Source organism: Mycetomoellerius zeteki, unplaced genomic scaffold (assembly GCF_001594055.1).
Source record: "Mycetomoellerius zeteki isolate Tzet28-1 unplaced genomic scaffold, Tzet1.0 scaffold62, whole genome shotgun sequence".
NCBI classification, from domain to species: Eukaryota; Metazoa; Arthropoda; class Insecta; order Hymenoptera; family Formicidae; genus Mycetomoellerius; species Mycetomoellerius zeteki.
Window position 1 is genome coordinate 2,235,366 of NW_017257632.1, and position 20,956 is coordinate 2,256,321.

Here is a 20,956-nt window from a genome sequence, read left to right on the forward strand (position 1 = left end):
ATTATCTACTACCGAACATAGGGTGTAAAGGGTATAATCATAAGAGTTGCAGTACATTGTTTCTTTCAGTCTGAATCATAAAATATTCTTGGAATGAGTAGGAATAATACTCGATAGCAATTTTGTTTAGAATTATTGATTTTAGCACGTCTAAGAGACAGAGAGAAAGAGAAGTATTATAGAAATATTATAGAAAGAAGAGGAATTAATCTCTTCGTAGAAAAAATTCAAATTATTTTTTGGATATGTCACTCACGTTATCATTTGAACAAATTTTATTAATTCTAACAATTTAATTAAAAGAATATTCAGTTTTCGAAATAATAAATACATTAAGAGCTTCTTAAATGGTTATGGAACGTCTGTATACTATAAATAAAACAATAAAGTTTCATTTCTGTTACCGTCGTTTAGCAAGAATATTGTATCGTACGGAAAGTTCAAGTAACGTGCCATTGTCGTTCTTAGAAGATATGCGCCCTCAGACAAAGGACTATCGGTCGAGGCTATAGAATAAGCAGGCTAACAACTCTTGTTGTTTAACGCTCCACGGTACAGCAGACAAGATGGCCGTCGCCGTAAATGTATCAAATATTCAAGGAATCGAAGCTCATTATGTAATCTCATGACGAGCGTTGATATGGCTAAGCTGTCAGTTTCCAGCTACTCTTCCCACAATTTTAATAAAAAAGTGACCAGCGTCACTTCTTTGCCACTTTAACGTCGTCTCACGTCCCCTTTCTCGCCGCGTCCTATGTGCGCCCGCCATAACATCTTTGTAATGTTAGCCTCCTTCATATGCGTTTTACTGCTTTGTAAATTATGAGATATCCGTAGGTAATGGTACAACCAGGTACCAAGAAAGTTTTCCTTGAAAACACTTTAAGTCGTAAAGAGAGATAATATATTTTAGAATGTATAATGTTTTGCGACTTAAAGAGTTGAATTCAGAAATCCTTTAAGTCGCAAAAAAGGACGATACATTTTAGAATATATAAAACATAATAATATTTGTATTATCACCGATACAATGTCACCAATACAAATTTTGCCGAAGTAAACATTTAGCTAGATACTGATCTGAAAATAATTTTGTTGAACTATCAAAATAATTGGATAGATAGATAAATGTCTTAATAGATATTTCTAATTACGTAGAAATTTCAAGTATGATAAGCAATGCTGCAAAAAGTTTGGATATTTGAGCGATCAGCTTGAGCGTCCTACATGATTTTGATTGGCAATTATTTTGATGGCTCAACAAAATTATTTTCGGATCTGTATGTAGCTATAAAATTTTCAGAAATTTCAACAAAACCGTTCTTTCCGTGTACATCACAGTATATATCGTTCTTATTTATACGATGTATACTTTCCATGGAAAAGTCGTAGGGATCCATATGTTGCTTTACAATTAATCGAAGTGTTCAATTGAAAATTCTCCATTCCTAACAAAGTATAACCGTTCAAAAACCTGTTATATAACTTCACGCATGAAAAAGCTTATACCACGTTCGAGCGAGCGGATGTCCTTCCGAGCTGTGAAAAAAGCACCGAGGCGCGCTGCGTGCTAGTTGATAAAATTATGCCCCTCGACGAAATTGTTCACCACGCGACACCCATGCAGGAAAAAGGTGTCGGCCTGGTTTTGTCATCGATGCGAAAAGCGAGGAACCGTTGACGCCAACGCGAACTTCGAGGTATTTACGACGCGAGGAGGCCGAAGCGAAGAGAGATGCGCCGTGTAGCCGGAAACGAATTACGAGAAATGATAGACTGCATTAGCAGTCTGCATCTGCGCGGCGGATCGCACGTCGCACCCCCGCTGCCGTATCCCAACCCCGTTGTGTTTCAGCCGACAGCTACGCGGTGTTATTATTCTCGATGCTGCTTAATTTCCGGTTTCGTAACAGATTGCACCGCGGCGTCGCGCCGCGCTGCACCACGCCGTCAGACGCGCGCTCTCTCGTGCATTTTCTTTATCCTCCCTTTGGGAATCGACAATGCCGTTGGATATAACATAAAAAGAACCGCTCCGAGTTTATTCTTGCAGAAAAGAGGTATATTGGCACCTCCGAGTTCTACAAACATCGGTTTTCTATGATCATAAGGGTTCTGATGTATATCCATATATATATATATTTACTGGTTCATGAATTATTTGTGAATTTGTTTTCAGAAATATCAATATATGTTTCTCTCAGAAAGAGTAGAAAGTATATTTAAATGATTTTCATCGTATTCCTGTAAGGGTGGACGACGAGGATATAGAACCGCTTGCAACTTTATTCTCTTCAGATCCTTTTGTTCTCGGGGTAATTCTTATAGCAGCATATGTGTATTCTTTGAAATTGAATTTCTTTTGAAACACTCTCTTTTACATAGATCGCAAATTACATCCAAGTGGACTAAACAGTTTCTCAGAAAAGCAACACACGCTTGTGCGTCTCTCGCGGTTATAATTCGAGTAAAAATCGATTTGCTTGTACACGCATAATCGCGCGCAACGACTCTCTTGTTAAAGTATAATTTTCAGGAGCGTATTCGAATTGTGTTAGGGTCTTATCATCGCTGTCGCGAGACGGGGCACGTACAGCGTTTACGAGCTTACGAGGATTTCGCGTGAGCGCCGGTAATCGCTCTGGTATCATTAACGGCAGCGTATAAGTCACGTATCTTTGTGCGCTCCGTCAATCAGACGTAGCTGCGTTCTGGCACCCGTCACGGTCGCGGATGCAATCTCGGGACTAGGCCGAGTGCATCGTGCAATATAAGGAACGTTGATTTTTAACTCCCTCGACTTCTAACCGCTTGACACGGTTAGAAGCCGAAGGAGTTAAAAATTAGCGTTTCTTATCATCGCTTGCCGAAGTCGACTGTATAAAGTGCATCAGAAGAATCTATCGCTTTTGAATCACAAAAGTACAATCAAAATTGAAAGATGAGCTTTATGAGATTTATGACATTTATAAAATTAAAGGATTACAGTAAAATAAAGGATAAAAATCGGCATATTATATTTCTGAAATTATTCCACAAAGATCTTTATCTCAAAAAAGTTATGCAGAGAGTGTTTGCGGATTATCTCCGTGTCTTGATACATCGTTAAATGCCAATTACTCTAGTAATGAGTTCTACCTGTTTTCCTCCATTACTATTACTAGTATATGCGACGATATAAATCATCCTGTCAAAAGTTCTAAATTATATTACACGTTTCCTTTAAAATTTGTTGAATTCTTATAATTTTATTCTATAATTGCTCTATTTTTTTAAATGAATTGAAATAAAATGTACATCGAGAGGATACTCACCTACGAAAATGATTATGATTTCTTGTATTCATGGTTATTTCAACGTGATTGCAAAGTGATTTTATTTGTTTTCCGACAGAAAGTTCGAGATTTCAATGAGGAATGCTTGCCTCATTTACTGAATTCCTCGTTGATTTCGTAGGTGAGTAGCCCTTCGATGTACATAGCACATATATATATATATATATGTACGTGCTGTGTTTTTTTGAATATTTAAATATTTAATGTTTCTGATAAAAATTTGTATAAAGGCGATTTTAATATGTTGGATTGCATGGAACTTTTAAAAATTATTGCTCTACATTTTGTCGTGTAAAAATTTTGACTATTAATATTTATTTAACATCTTTGATATTTCTCAAAATTAATTGGTTCGTTTATCCATTTTTATTTTTTTCTGTATAAAGAAATTAACAGTTTATATTATATGAATAATATCTACATCTTCATTAAGTCGGTTTGAATTCAATATTGGAAATAACCAATCAAATTTGGTTCGAAATTCATTCTCCTACTGTGCATTCACAAGAATTATACCTGTCTTCTTATATTATGATATCACTGCCATCAGAAATTTTTTGCACGATGCTATGCATCAGCGACGCATAACTTTTATTAATAGTTGTATCTACAATTGCGAAGGTATCAACAAATTGCATAGCCAATGTAAAATTCTTCCTATAGAACGTCCGTACGTACGCAGAATACGGCCTACTGACTTTCTGCAAATTCGAGGTGTACCTATAACGCACAAAGACGCAAGGTTAATAACCTATGTATAATAAGCAACTGTAAAGCCGGAGGGATACAGTTCTACTATTATAGATCTATGGGCCAGCGGACTTATCCACGGACGACACGGTACACTCATATGGTCTTTGTGCTGAAAATTACTACGTGCGTGACATTTATGTGGCGACGCTGTTCTTACTGAATGACATTTCGCGCAATTATAATACAAATGCGACATAACCGGTATAAATATTCGTAAATATATAGTTATTACATTTCTAATATACACGTGATATAAATTTGCGGCTTTTATATAATAGAATTTATTTTATAGAGAATTTGTCAATTATGTATAGAAACTGGATGCGTTATTTGATATAACTTTTTGCTAGAATTGTCTCAATATATTTTAGACATTAGAGAGAAAAAAAGAGAATGAGAGAGATATTTATAACGAGCTAGCGACTCGAAAAATACATTTGTTCCGCTTAAATCGTTATAGTAGGTAGAACTTACTCTCGGGCAATTTTCTCGTTCATAATTCGTGTGTTTGCATTGAAAAATGAGCGAGTGCACGGTGCATGAGATTTCTCATGACTTCTGCGACGCATCACTTTGTGTCATGCTAATAACATTTCCTACGATTAAACGCATCCGTTTCTGTTTCCTCCGTATATCATCTGTTATTTTCTACTTTTGTGTCCTAATTAAATACAAATCTCTCATTTACGTCCATAATTCCTTTATGTAATTACCGAATTTATTTAATCTAATAATAATTTATAATCATTATTAGATTAAATAAATTTGGTAATAAAAATCGTCTACGACGATTATATAATAATAATAATTTATAAATCTTTGATAGTTTACTATTACGATGATTATCAAAAAGAAAAAATAAGAATAAAAAATATTACCGATTTATATATAATAATAATTATATATAATTTTTTTTCTAAATACATAATCAGAGACTATACGCCACATATCGTCGATACAATCTTACAACACAATCATTTGACTAAAATAATAATCTTTATAAATTAATTTTTGATCGTCGATTTGATGGTACTAGCATACTTAAAAAGAAAAAAAATATTTCACGTTTATACATTTTCGACAAGTACATTTTCGGTACTCTTTACTAAATCTTTTATTCAATTCTTTTATGCATCAACATTATAATTAATTTAAATAAAAAAACACGATTAAAATAAAAAAGCCGGCTTTCTGCAACTATGATCACCTTCCCTGTTTTCTGTACGTCGCCTCACTTCAAAGGTGGCAGTTAACGTGTCTTAAAGCCCGTACAGTAATTTTTATGTGTCGCCAGAGGTATATACATGTATGCATGCTGCGAGCAATTCGTGCTCGTTCTCTTAGTTTGTATAAACACGTAAACGGCCGGCGAGAAAGAGAGGGTGAAAGGAGAGACCGTTTCGTGACGGGGCGGTGGCGATTTGCAGAAAAAGAAGGTGGAAATGACCGCGCGCCCCAGGGGAGCCGGAGCGTCTCTCACGACTTTTATATAGGTACTTTTGCGCTCCATTTTGCGTCCGGACTAATGACATGGTGCAAAATCGAAAAAGGCTGCATGCGTGTGATCATGACGCGACGCAACGCGACGTAACGACCGACGGTCGTCATGTACTCAATGCGTGCAATGCAAATTTTTCTGTGTCAACAAGCCAACAGTTTTCCTCAACGAGGAGAACTTTATGAATGACGTCGACGACGCAGACGATAACGCGGATGACGAAGAAGTCCTGCTCGAGCTCACACACACTCGTTACCTCGAGGAAGTCCGGTCGGTCCGTTCCTCCTCTGCAATTTTAATAACCACATCCTTCAGCCATTGGATATGATGGCGGGTCAAGATCGAAGGCGCGGCCCTCCTTGTTGCTTCTTCTAACTCTTTCACTGAGGGTGACTCCTCTGAGGAAACGCATGTTTTTTCCGCTATGTTACATCATTCGGATTTCGGGGCGCAGCCGTTTTTGAGAATAGACGATTATTCATCTCGCGTCATCTCTGTGCGCAACGTACGCAAAATAAATTCAATCGCATCTCGTGTGATCTAAAGAACCGGAATCATCAATGTGAATTTAAAAAAAAAATGTTCTGATTAAATCAACAAAAAGGCCCAACAAGAATGATATTCTAATGAGATTAAACAGAATTTTTGGTCGTCATAATCAGAAATGAGAAAAATGTTTGATTAAACCAAAGAAACTCAACAAGAACGATATTTTGGTGAGATCAAACAAAATTTCTAGTTATGATAATTAGAAATGAGAAAAATGATCTGAACAAATAAAGAGGTTCAACAAGAATGGTTTTGGTAAGACCGAACGAATTTCTAGTTACGACAATCAGATATTCTATTTAGGCCTTTTTGTTGGTTTAATCAGAACGTTTTTCTATAATGTTATATTTACGTACCCGAGGAAGCGTGTTCATTCGCACGTTCGTGTTAATCCACGGTGTATTTCCTTTGCGATTAAGTAGTTACAAAACAGAGTGGAATTTATTGTGGAGATGCGTCGATACGAGGTAATGCACGCCTAGGCGATGCTATATAGTAATCGATAATATTACGTTGCCGGATAATAGACACTGATTACAAGGTAGCACAATTATCGACTGCTAAGTGCATAATGACCGAGAACAGTTCGTTAGATCATACACGGTCTTTTATTTACCTCGCGAATACAAGCTATGGATAAATCGCTAATCACGATTATCGTGAGATTCTGAGAAATTCAGGTTTCTTCTGCTTCAAAATTCTGTTCCAAATTTCTACGCGTAAATTAATTCTCTTACATTGTTTTTGAATCTCAGTAACACCTTTTCAATTCGTGGACTTACATTGTTTTCCAAATGACCAATTCATTCAGCTCGTGACATATCGTCTCGGTTTGTGTCACGCGTCTCATGATAGCGTGTCACTTAATACCGGTGCGCATGCAGAGGAGACCTAGATTTTCTCGAATCAATATGATTCTTTGATACCTAATTGCCGTCTTGTTTCGATCCCACTTACGTGACAAAGATTGCGGAATGAGTCGGCGGTTTGCCCGGCGGCTGTTACACGTCGACGTCGATAACGTGATTGAATTTTCCTGTCTACTACGTAATAGCCAGCGATGTAATTATAAACCGCGATTCTAATGAATGCAATGGCGATTTCTGTATTGAAAAGACCGGCATTGCGGAAGTGTCGTTGCGGTTCTGCTAAATAGAAGGAAAGACGGAAAAAGATGTAAATATAATGAGACGAAAATCAATATACACAATATCAACAACTGATACATCAATCAAGAAAAATTAAACTATAAATTGATCTAAAAATAAAAAAAACATTCAGGCTACTTTTTATATATTTTTTGATAAGTCCTCTTTTGACAGATCTAATTAGTCATTGTGTTTAGTCTTCAGTAGTTTAATACAAATTTAAAATTGTCAAAAAGAGAATTTCTTCGATAAAAAATTTTGAAAATCGTAACAGTAAAACAGGTCAATGTGATATATTAAAAGTTGGAATTATATATACATGACTGCACTGCATTGGGCTTACCATTCTGCGAATAGATTACGCTCGTACCGTTACATGAAACCCGTATTCGTTGCACGGAACCCAAGTAGTTAATGCAATCGACAAGACAAGTGCAGGATTGCATACGAAATCACGTAGCAGAATGGATTATACGGCACGGACCATTCAACTTCGTGAAACTCGCGAGTTATGACATGGATCACGATGTACAATACATATAGCGTGCACCGAAATAGTAATCGAAGGAGAGTAATGATCCTTCAACTATTGTCTACGTCAACCAACTACGATAGTACTAACGAAAGCGAATATCAAAATCATGAAAAGTTGCGAAACTAGTGTACGATGATCTTTGCGTATATTTTGTATATTTTTTTAATTTCGCTTGTTTATACAGATCAAATATCTGTATAAACAAGCAATGTAGCACTTAATTAGGCATGTTGTATTTTCAAACTTTAATGTAACTCTTTATAATCATCAAAAAACGTAAGTTTTGAGTTAACTAAACATTATCCTATCAATCCTATTACCTTAAATGAGTTAAATAAACATTATAATCTATCAATCATCAAAAGTGAACTAACTTTCAGATTCATGAAAAATTATCACAACTTGAAAAGAAATGATTTTTTTAAAGAAATTGTGAAACGAAAATGACAAAAATGACAAAATTCAATTCTATTCAGAATATATTCAATTTGCCGATATTATTTGATTACTCAATAATTTAACTCAATACATTTTCTATCAAGTTGAAAAATAGGTTTTCCTTCTTTCTGAGAATCTTAATCTAAATAAATAATTTTTTTAATCATATCATTATTGTAAGGAAATGATATAAGAGAAGCAAAACTAAAAAAGTAGGAGTTATCATTTAGCGACATGAATATATGATGAAAATATGATCCATCGACCTTGAACCGGCTTTGATTTCGTCAATAAAATGTTCGCACGTCAAAATGCGAATGCGCTCGAATCAAGACATAATCGAGAGGATGCGGAAATAGCTAGCTACTGCGTAAGCATCTGAATCACATACTTAGCTTATTGCACGTTGGCTACTGATGTCTCTTATCTTATTACGTAGTAAAACGTTGAATAATATGGCGGAGTAATGGCCGTGCGCGGGGAAACCACTTTATTTCCTGTGCCAACTTTTTTAACATCCCCGGGCAAATTTCATATTATTAAGAAGGCGGCTTCTCTCCACGTGTCCTCTCTCCCTCCCCCTCCTCTTTCTTTCCCTTTGTTCTCGTCTCCTGCCTCTTCCCTCGATCGAGTGTAGTTTCGAACTTTCTTCCGTCGACCTTTAATCGCACGTCTTCCACCGAGTTACGTCGCGCTTGTCGTTAGCTTCGTAGTTGAAAACTAATTATGGTGCACGGAGATGAGAACCACCCGCCATTGGTTGGTATCCCCAATGAAATTGCCATGTCTGCGCGTTCTCGGTCATCAATAATTTGTACGCGACTCAATCGATGTAGCGAATGTACGCTCGCGATGCCGATTCTTCGCTCGTTCGTTTTACCGACCTACGTAGACGCGCCTTTATATAATATGCCTCTCCTATATCGTTTCTTTTAAACGTTTATGCCCCCTATATGTAGATGTTTCTCATTTATTAATTAAAATATCAAGGTCAATTAGTTGATATCATGAAACCTCGATATATGGATACCTATATCTTGAATCGCTGATGTGGCACAATTTATTCATATCGTGCACGGGATAAATCGACAGAAGAATTTTGAGACAGATTCGAAATTGCGGGAATCAATCCGTCTGGAGGAGTGCCTTCTATCCCGGTATAGCAAGTTTATGCTCGAGACGAGCGACGATGGTGGGATAGGAAGTTCCTCGTTCATCAGGAAGGTTTGTCGGATGATCAATTGGATATTGCTGGCCACTCACTCTCCCGCTCTTTCTCTCTCTCTCTCTCTCTCTCTCTCTCTCTCTCTCTCTTTCTCTCTCTCACACACACCCTTCTCCTCACCCTCTTCGCCTCCCGGCCCATTAGCCTCGAGACGCGGGGATCGGATAATTAGCGAAGCATTCGCCCGATTCTTGCCTCCTTCTCCATCGTCCAGCCTCTTCCTTCCTACGCGCCGAGAGTCCTTAATAATTGTAACTGGACACGGAGCCAGCAGCTTCACCTACAGCGTAGAGTTCGTCTCCTCTCGCTCTCTCCCGTTCTATTCCTTACTTCGTTCACGTCTTCTCGCGCCTTCTCTCGCTTTCACCCATGTTCCTCTCTCTCCTTTCAGCCTGCGCTGTCTTCCCGTGCGCGCTGCCCACTTTACAATACACTTTGTCCATCTGCCTTTTAAGGAGTGAAAAAATGAAAAAAGGGGGCGTGGCCAGGGAGATCAAAGGGTGCCGCCGCCGGTGCCTCCACCACCCAGCGCCAACGAGTGCAGGTAAGAGAGGCGCGAAAGGGAGCGAGCGAAAGAGAGAGAGAGAGAGAGAAAGAGAGAGAGAGGGAGAAAGAGAGGAGATCGCAGAAACGAGAGACACACACGACACACCACGACGTGGCCGTACTATACAACACACCTTACCACACCACACACAGCATCGCGCAGGAACGCGCGCGCGATATGGTATGCACGCCACACGCTAAGCTTGCCGCTTGCGGCGCGAGTTACCAAGGCCCGCGCGCTAACCACGCTAACGCTTTACGATACTAGCCCGCAACCGTGGATATACACCAGCTACCATACGTAATGTTCGCCCCATTCCGTTGCCTCTGACATCTTGCTACGTGTCGAACGAAAGATCGTTCGGTACGTAGGGAGATATGGAGGATAGGAAGACGAAATGGGGTGGAAATCTGAGATCTCAAGATAAGATGCGAACTTCAGAGATATCCTCGGACCATTCCGATCTTTCATGATTTAATAATTTTTACGCCAGTATTCATAGTTCGTTCTTATTTCAAGATCATCTTAAGTAATGTCTTAAGGTGCTAATATCTGATTGATTTATGACATCTTAAGACTTAACAGTTTTAAATATAAGTATCGACTGTGAATATCAGTCTTAAGGTGCGAGCGACGCGATTACTTATATAACGTATTGTCGAAAGAAATCTCTAATGAACCGTAACGGGTTTGACAGCTGTTAGAATTATAGGAATGTAATAATAGGTATCCTGTTCTATCTAAACGGGAGAAATTTCTTATTAAGGATTTTATTTGCACGAATATACGCTCGACGATTTACGCAGGCATCGATACTCGCGTGCTTCCGTATATGTGCTCTCATTTATGTACCTGGCGGCACGGGCTTGCTACGTTCGATACTAGCCTGTCAAACTGACACGCTTAACGAAGATAAGTGAGAACGGTGAGAAAGGAAGTGCCTCGTTTATCTGGAAGGTTTCTCGAATAACATATTCGATGCTGCGTGCTCTGCCTCCATAATGATCATAATAATATTTGCCGCGCTACTCTGTGTAACGCCAGTAAGTATCCTTCATTATCGGCCTTTTCGCCTTCACCTCGGGCCTCGTTCCTCCTTCCGTTTTTAAGTCGCCTTACGCGCCATTAAAGTAAAATCCGCGAGTTACAAATTGCGTGGTCATTTTTGCAAATCGTTGTCAGGGTAAGAAACGTTCCCCCGCGGGAAACGACGCGACGCGTGAATAAAATCAGCGAAGAAGATTAATAATGTCTAGCGATACGGATACAAATTAGGCGCGACCAACTGCGTCCAACTGCGTCCAACTGCAGTAATCAACGCGAACAATGCGAACGTCGTATGCTTCGTTCTGCGCGCTAACAGAGACACGAGAGAAAAGCTGTGGCCGGCTCGAAAACCGGCCGCGGCGGCGGTGACCGAGGAGCCTTGTATCACGAGACACCATTCAGAAGTTAGTAATAATGGTGGCTTTTACACGCAAGAGCACGTCGGAGGTTTCCGAGGTCGACCGTCGCGGTTTCGCGAAATTTAGATTTGGCACAGAATGGCAATGATTTCACAAAAGGGTTGTATATAACGCGATGTAAACAGGTTCGAACAAAAGGAACGGAAAGAAACGCGCATATGTTGCGTCTTCATCAGTATTTCCGAACGAAATCGGTTGGTCAGCCTTCCAATCTTTAGTGAAAATATAATTATGTCGGCACAGGAAACAGATTTTTTTTTCTTTTTTTTTTCTTCATTATTCCCATCTCCAGACACGTATTTTTTTTAAATGTGTAAATGGTGAGACGAACGCAGAATACTTGTCGCTTGTAAATTCGCACGGTGCGGCGAAATAATCTTGTTCCGCGTCATTCCAAATTGGATGTTCCAATTGATAGACGCGCAAATATGAAGTATGAATAATGAAGGCTGGCGTTGGTGGCCGCTGAGCGACCCGCTAATGAATTCTGGACGCTGTTTGCCAGCTATTTATTCGAAGCATCGAATATACTACATCCCGAGTAATTGGTTAATAAAACCCCGGAAGGCCGCGCTCTTTTTCGGCGTGATTAATTGTGCCCTCGAGCCGCTCCGTTCTTATTTCGAGACACAGTCTACTCGCGTATCTCGACACTCGGCCGCTTTCCCTTCCTTAAGCAAACGGCGAATCATTTATCAACTGTGCGATATTGATTTATAAACCTCATCTGGATGCCATAAAAATAAGCAAGTACGATTTGCCAGATAAATGAGAATTTAAATCGTGCAAGAAAATATGGTTTCATTAAGATATCATGTATTTATAAAATTAAATTAGACTTTTTGAAGTTATCTTCTCGTAGCTGCACCGCATTTTTGAGAAATGAAAATTTTTGTAAACTCTCGTGCAATTTGCGTCGTATAATACCAATGTATCAAACATTTATTTAGAACGTAAATAATTAGTAACTTATTGTTAGAATTATTTATGTCCACTTCCACTAATTTGATTAATTTTAATTTCGATTCGACTTACTCTTCATCTTTTTCTAATTCTTAGAATTTTAATTCTAGAAAAAAAATGAAGAAAAGATGAGTATTATTTTCAAATTAACTTATTCTTTTTCTGATTTCATAGAATTAGAATTCTAAGAATTAGAGAAAGAGTAAGTTTAATCGAGATTAAAATTAATTTGGTGGAAACGGGCATAGAGTTTTTCAAACTCTTATATCAAAATTGATGATTATTATAATATGAGAGAGAAACAGAAAGAGAGAGAGAGAGAGAGAGAAAGGAGAGAAATAATATTTAAGAATAATTCTAGTAAGAAAATAAATTTATTTGTTTTCTTTTAACTGTATCGTTTTTTATTCTCTATATTTTAGAAAGGTATGAAACAAGCATATATTTTTTCTGTTAAAACAAAGAACATCAGAGAAGAAATTATAACGAGTATGTGTAAAAAGAAGAGATAAAAAAAATTGCAAATAATATATAGTTTCGGTGCCGCGAGAAACAAGCGACTTTAAACACGTAGTTATGGTGCAACTTAATGCAACTTTTATGCATCCGTGAAGGGAGACACGCCCGCACATTCAACGCGAGACGAGTCATCATCTGTCTACGGGCACTCAACGCCGAGAATCGAATTTTATATGGAGATTGCCGTTGTTCCCAGGAGCACTAAAGAGAGTTAAGTGTCTCTTAAAATGGCTGTCGTTTGTTCGAGTAAGAGGGGCAGCTACTTCTTCTGCGCCGTGGCTTCTTCTCCTTCCTTCTCTCCCTAGTATTATTATTACAAAGAGGAGTCCGCGACGCATAAATAAATCGTAAATCACCTGCCGTCGTAAACGTCAAAAACCTTCGGGACAGTTCAGACTGCGCGATCACCTCACCATGCCGGGGCGATTTTGCAATTTTAACGCTTATAATGTCCCCCACTTTCTTCACTCTTCTCGCTGCGGTTCGCACGCGAGATTACGACTAAAAAAACGAAATTTTTTGTGATGCCTACAAAATGTCACTGTGATTCGACGGTACTTTGGCTGTCGCGATGATGAACTGAAACTTTGCTGTTTGTACGTCAAAATGTCTTGTAGCTCGTTAATATAGTTGCTGACTATATTTAGAAGATCATTAAGTGATAGAAAAAATTATCTTACCGACTAAATAATCATTACAGAACCATTATGCTAATGACTAATGATTATTTAATCAGTAACATAACTTTTTTATCACTCATACATGTCGATAATATATATCCATTATGCGTGCTTTATATTTTTCGTTAATTTTAATTTAATTCTTTATTTAATCTCTATCTTATACTAATATCGAATATTATTCTTATTACATACTTTTAAAACACATAAATATCTTTAAATGAAGTGTGAAATAAAGGTGCGAACTTAGCATTTAAAATATGAATTATGTAGATGTTAATATTTAATAATAAAATTATCTTAAGAGATCTGCGATTTTGAAACATTACATTTAAGTTTGAATTTATGATAGTATACCATGTATGAGAAATGGGAAGGAAGAGAACGAATTTTCGTGCATGTGATAAACGAAGATTAAGAAGAAAAGGAAAAAGAATAAGAGAGAAAATTCAGCGAGTATGTACTAATTGCAAGAATCAACCCCTCGTTGGTTTATGCCAAACATTTAATTTGTGGCGTGCATACGTTCGCCTATCTACCCCAGACATCGCGTCCGAGAGCCTCCGTTGAGTAACAAGACTGCGAGTTGTGAGTTGTTAGCAACGGAGTTTAATTGCCCACTGTACGTTTGTTCTCGCTGGAGCTCGTTCGAAACGGCGCTGAAGTTTCCACCAAATTTGCATAAATATTGGACAGTAAACGCGACAGTAGTAATGATCCAACTATGAATATCGGACGATATATCTAATATATTTTTAGAACTTTCCCAAGCGGTTAATTTTTTTGCAATACAGAAATTTTTTACGTGTCTCCATTTTTTTTCTTTTCTAGTTCCTTTTTTATTAATGATTTTACGTATTCGCTAAAAAAAAAAATAAATTTATTCGGATTAACAAAATTTCGTAAACAAGGCGCAACATTAAATAAATTAGTACTAAAGTATAAATTCCTATTGTCTAGTAAAAAAAAAGACGAGCTTTTTTGTAACTTTTTTTTATAGATCGCTGAAACAATGGCGATCATTCGGAAAGAGAGAGAGAATTATGCCATTATTATATGTTACGACTGTGCCAGCCACCTGTTTACTCCTTTTTTTACCTCTCATTTCGAATTAACGTTACGTTAACAACAGGTAAAGTTGGGAGGAAGGATCAGGGAACTCAACTGGTGATCCATCCGCCGAAAATAAGGGGGGAAGATTCTATATCCGCGCCTTTATTGAGACACCTGACAGACGCAGCTGATGATTGTCCAATGAAAACCTTGAAAGGGAAACGAGAATACGACCGCAAGAGCGCTGGATGCTCCCTCGTCGACCAATGGCGTGGCGAAACCCGCCACAAAAATACCGCCTGTTCAATTGATCGCTCGAAAAATGGATTACGCGAAACTACTGATCAAAAGTAGAAATTAGAATTGTATTATTGCTAAAAGAGCAATATTTTGTGAGACGCAATGATTTCTTTTACACTAAGAAAATATTTTCGTTGAAACCTGAGGGCGCATTTGCAGAGAAATAGTTCTTTTGATATGATTTTTTAAAGGTATGCAGTGCTTTAACAATCTAACGAGACTATTGAAACACATTTTCTTGTTTGTAGAGCTTACTGCTCATCAGTAAATTATAGATTATTTTAGCGCCGAGACACTGCCGTGTCTCCAGATATTTATTTCAGACTTCCAACCGAGATAATATTTTTCGCGATAAATTTAATTACAGTTTTTTCAGCATATTAACATCTTTGAAATATGATGTCTGTTTGAGCATCGAAATTATTAGAAATTAATTTAATTCGAGATTACTACAGTGGTTTAATTGCGTTTATATAGTCCGGAAATTTTTCGCGCAGTTTGTTAGACTACAAGTGTGGTATACAGGGTGTTTCCAAATTAAATCGCAAAACTTCGGGAGCGTGTAGAGGAGTAAAAAACTAAGAAAAAAAGTCCTATAGACATATGCTCGTTTTTGCTCCGTTTCAGAGAAATCGAAAAAAAATGTTTACATTTCTTGCCATATCTAGCACCGACATATTTGATTACATTTTCCACTTTCTGTTATGAATTTGTCAGTCGCTCTTTGAAAGCCTTTAACAGTAGATGAATTTTGTCTTTTGCAATATGCCGCGTACGTATTCTAATATATAAATAAAATAATTAAAATAATAAATTAAATATATTTTTTTCTTTTTTCGTGATTTCCTGCGAAACAAAGCAAAAAGGAGCATATGTCCATAGGACTTTTTTTCTTAGTTTTTTACTCCTCTACACGCTCCCGAAGTTTTGCCATTTAATTTGGAAACACCCTATATGTCAAGTATATATATAGCATATTTAGTGATTCAAGATTGAATTATTTAAGTATTTTAAGATCTAGCTTTGACTGATATAGGGTTCTAGTTTATCGATTTATTTCAGAACTTTATAGCCTGTCACATTTTTGATTATTTTTTTATTATCAACATCATGTAATTATCTTTGCAAATCTAAATATAAAATTCTGATAAAGCTGTTGATAATAAATAAAGAAAATTTTATTATACGCATAAATAAAATACTTTCAAAGAGCAATTGAAAACTTGAAGTTCTTTTGTTGAATCGTTGATGATAATTACATTAATTTTTTATCTGTCTACTCTCTAACATATATATTTTAATCTGAATTGATAGATATAAATTAATTTCAATCTTGGCTTTTATTGCAAGGTCTACGTTTATTTATTCATTCATATTCATCCATCCATTTAAAATACTCTTCTAGTGTTTTTTTTGTCGCGTGTCCATAAGCAGGTACAGTTTTACCGCTGAACTCTGCTTGGACGGATCGATCGGCGTGAGGGCACGATCTCATCTCTTTTTGTATCTTTTCCTTTCTCTGTCGCCCGCGATAAAGAGGCACAGTGTGTGTACGTGCGCGTCGCGCACGTTGCTCGAAACGATTGGGCGCAATGTACACGGAGCACAACGACTGTGGCGAATGAACGTAGCGGGTTCCCGAAGGAGCTACGCTCCGCTGCGCGACATAACGACTCGCTAAGTACGTACTTGTAGGTGGTTATTTTTCCCCTGATATCAGGAGAGACCGCCTCGTACTTTTTCGCCATCTTTGATATACGAACGCACACACGATATCGCGTTCTCCTCTTCGCGTCGCTGGCGCACAATTAGGACCTTTCTCGCTCTCTTCGCATCGCATCTTTACTCCCTTTTTTCCTCCCGCCGGCGGAATTGATCTGCTTAAATTACCGCGACGCGACGAGACCAAGATGCAGAAACAAAGAAAAGGGTACAATAACGCGAAGGCGGAGTTGGGTATCGTTCCACGCTACATTCCTCGTATTCGTAGAAAATAATATAGGTGCCAAACGAAAGAGCCTTAGAAGGAACTATTTCACGGACGCAGAGTGATACTTTGTTTTTTTTTTACAACGAGAGTAGTTAATTGATAAGAGTGTTCGTCTGGCAACTCATAGTTCATTTTACAACGTAACTTATTATAATAAATTAATAATGATATATTGAAAAAATATTTATAATTTGTAATAATTAAAAAAGAAATTTTTATACAAGTATTACTTTGCGACCAAAAGCAATAAATTACGCTAATCAGTTGTGTCATACAAAAAAATATTTTGAATTTATTGTAATATTATGACGCGTAACGAGAATATTTTTAGTTTGATCAATCGAAATAAATAATGCAAAAAATACAGAAAATATAAATCCTAACAATTCTTATAACAGACGACTTTCAAATTTCCCTAAAATTTTAGAACACTATTCTTATTTTTCCCGAGCGCTCTTTTATTTGCTGTTAGCAGTTAGGAGGAAACTATCTTTTTATCCTTGTATCAACCGTACGAGAAGTTCTTTGTACATCTACCTGATGCAGTCAATCATAAATGGACAGAAATGCTAGACAATCCGCGGTTATCTGCATCTATAAAACTTAAAGATGTTTGGGTCGCATCTCAAAACACATTACTAAAAATACACAAATTTCATAGATTGTTCCTTTGTTTGAATATCTGTAAAATTTGAGCACAATTCTTTTATTGGGGTTTAAAAGTTATTTCATTTTTTTGTTAATCTTAATTCTTATGTAAAATCACATTTTCTAATACTTATTTGCAAATTTGATGAGGAAGTAACATTAAGAATTAAATCACATCTTAAATATACTAATCAAACAATAAATATTCGTGCAAAAATTTATTTGGATCCACTTATTTTTTTAAAAGTTATTGATCTAAAACTACAGAAAAATCCGGTCATTTTCCTGCATAAAATCATTATATTATAAGTCAAATTATTTCTTTTGTTTTTTTGCAGTTGATTTCAAGGAAAATTCGCGGACTAATATCTCCAAAATTTTTTAATGATTGGCTGATATCAAAGACATAGAGCATGATGGATCGCGCTATTTATATCTAAATGGTGTATCAAATGTGGTCAACAAAAATGAGAGAAAAGTAGCTGAAGACGGCTAATCTCCTTCTCTTTCTAACATATTGTGATTTGTTGAATAGAAAGAGATAGAGACTGGCCATCTTCGCGTCCTATCTCTCTCATTTTTATCGACCAATTTTACGGATGGATGATGCAGTTCATACTTTATATCTTTGACTGATATTAGTTTATTTTAACTGATTATTTGACTGATACTTTTATCTGACATTATAGCTAAAATATCTCCTTAATTAGTTATCTCTCAGACTAGTTCTATTCAATCTCTCGCGTCATTCGTCAATAGAATACAGAAAGATTTCAATCAATTTCGTTGGAAGATAACAGATACATTGCCGATACGTACTGCACACATGGGTATTATAGGGTGTATTAGGGTAAATACAACTCGTTTGCCGAGACAACTCATTTTCGTAAAAATGCGGCACGGGGCGCGCAGCCACCGTCATCCACTTATCCCTCCAATCGCGAGAGCGCGATTCCTACGGAATAAAATGATCGAGAAGGATACGCGCGTGCTTCCCATCGCGTTGCATCGTATCGTATCGCATCGCGTGGCTCCGAGAGCCTCGCCGACGAGATTCCTCATCCGGCTCGGCCGTCAGCTCTGCAGGTTCTCGGAGACGTGAAAGCTGGGCGCTTGGCCTGGCGCGGGCGTCAAGCGCTCATTATTAATACGCAAGGCGGTGCTTGCCAAAGCGGCGGCAGGCATTCACGTGTTTTTCCTCGGGGCGCCGGGCAGGGAAACGGGATGAAACTGCGAGTGAGGGTGGCGGACGAGGGAAGAAGAGGTGGAGGAGATGGACGAAGGGTAGCCCTCTCTCCGCGGTATCACAGAGAGAGAGAGAGCACCTGCCGCCTCTAAATCTCGCTACTTAAGGCCGCTAAGTGTCACGGCCGTGAAGAGGGCCTCTCGCCATTCCATTTAATTGGCTAGTCTCGTGTGCACGCTATTTCTAGCGAGCCAAGAGTTGTTAGCTCATTACCAGTTGCCACTCGTATGGTGCGTATGGTAAACGGTATGGCGCGGCGCGGCTGGATTGACTTCGCGGAAACGCGTCCACGTGTGCACCTGAACGGGAAATCGAGCGCTAGCAAAGGAGCTGGACGGGTAAATTGGACGCGGATTTAACCGCTCGGTTGTTTAGGATGTAAGAGGACAAAGGAATCCGTCTAAGCTGCTCTCAAATAGATGTTGCGAAACATACGTGATGAATCTAATACGTATTTCACGTCTCTTTCCATTATTAACGCGAAATGTGTCCGCGCTCGACGCTTAGTTAACATTACGTGTGCGTTTCTCTTCGGAACAGAAACAAAAGTTATAGCGAATTCGGTGTCATTTGCATTACACTAAATTAACGTATATTAACTCTTTAAAACTTTTACAGTGTATTATTACTCTGACGAGTGAAATCTCACTCTTAAAGAGTGCAAATTAAGCCACTCTTTTTCAAAACTGGCTCAATCTTCACTCTTTAGAGTGAGACTTAAAAGAATTTAGGGAGAAGAGTTGCTATATATAAAATTAACAAAGTTAAGTGTAAAAGCATTCATAGTCGGACCTTATATTTAAAGCTTCCTTAAATTTATCTTCAGATGCTCTATACGAATTATTTCATTGGCTACTGAACATCTAAAGATAAATTTAAGGAAGCCTTAAGTACAAGATCTGACTATGAATACGGGCAATGAATTTTAAACAATTAAATGCCCAATAATGACATCATTACATTATTTAATAGAGTATTATTTTATTATCAAAGTTGATTATATCATGCCACTGCGTTTAGATACTTTATATAAAACAGCCTTTAATGTGTACTGATTCAATGTAATACGAGTGACCGAATTTATTATTAAAATCGAACGGTCGCGTAAGTCGCATTTAGTCCTAAATATGAAAATATGCAATTATCTTTAAAGAGATTAGTTGCATGAACAATTTTATTTTATACGAATTTCTTTATTACCTCTCTATACTTGCGTCTAATAATTATTTGATTTAATACAACGCGGAAATTTTTGAACGAATGCCAGATGACGAATAAACTGCACATAGGTGCGATATAATTCTCGAAGCTCGCATATGTTGACACGTGAGTTAACTTGTTTTCCCGTCATTTTTACATTGCATTCCTCGGCTTTTCGCACATCTCCGAAAGTGTATTAAGCAGCGCTGTAATAGCAGAGGCGTTCTGATACATGGCGAAACGTTGCCAAATTACAACAACGTATGTGACACGGTTGCTCAATCCGTCGACATGGCAGGTGCGCGTAAATTAGTGAGCCACCCAGCTTGCGACACGCGGTGTATAAATTTGATGATATCATAGAGCCAACGACAACAAAAAAAAAAAAAGAAGAAAGTTTCTCGCCCTTATGACATCCTCATTAGAAGAAACGCGTCGAGAAGTCACTTTCTTCTCTGTTTCGATCCTAGGATTTGTGATTCCACAAAATCCACGAATCGATTGGACATAGCTAATTTAATAAGAGACGCACGCGGGGTTTACGAGCCGCGATGTGGCGGCGCATCGGCAGCTGCAGTCGCAGCTCGAGATTTAAAAGCCGCTTTGCAATCGGCCCTCCCTTTCTTCCCTCTTTCTCCCACCCACTCGTTCGCGTTCCGCAGCAACTTTTTCTCGTTTCGTCTGTCTGTTGCACGGTCCATGGGCAGCGTCGTTCACGGCGCAAGCCGGCCGGTTTAATGTTGTTTTAATTAAGTAGGCGGTTAGCCGAAAAGAATGTCGAGTCGGTACTTTCGGTCTCGTCGACTTCCACTCCGTACGCCGGCTACCTTCTCTCTCTCTCTCTCTCTCTCTCTCTCTCTCTC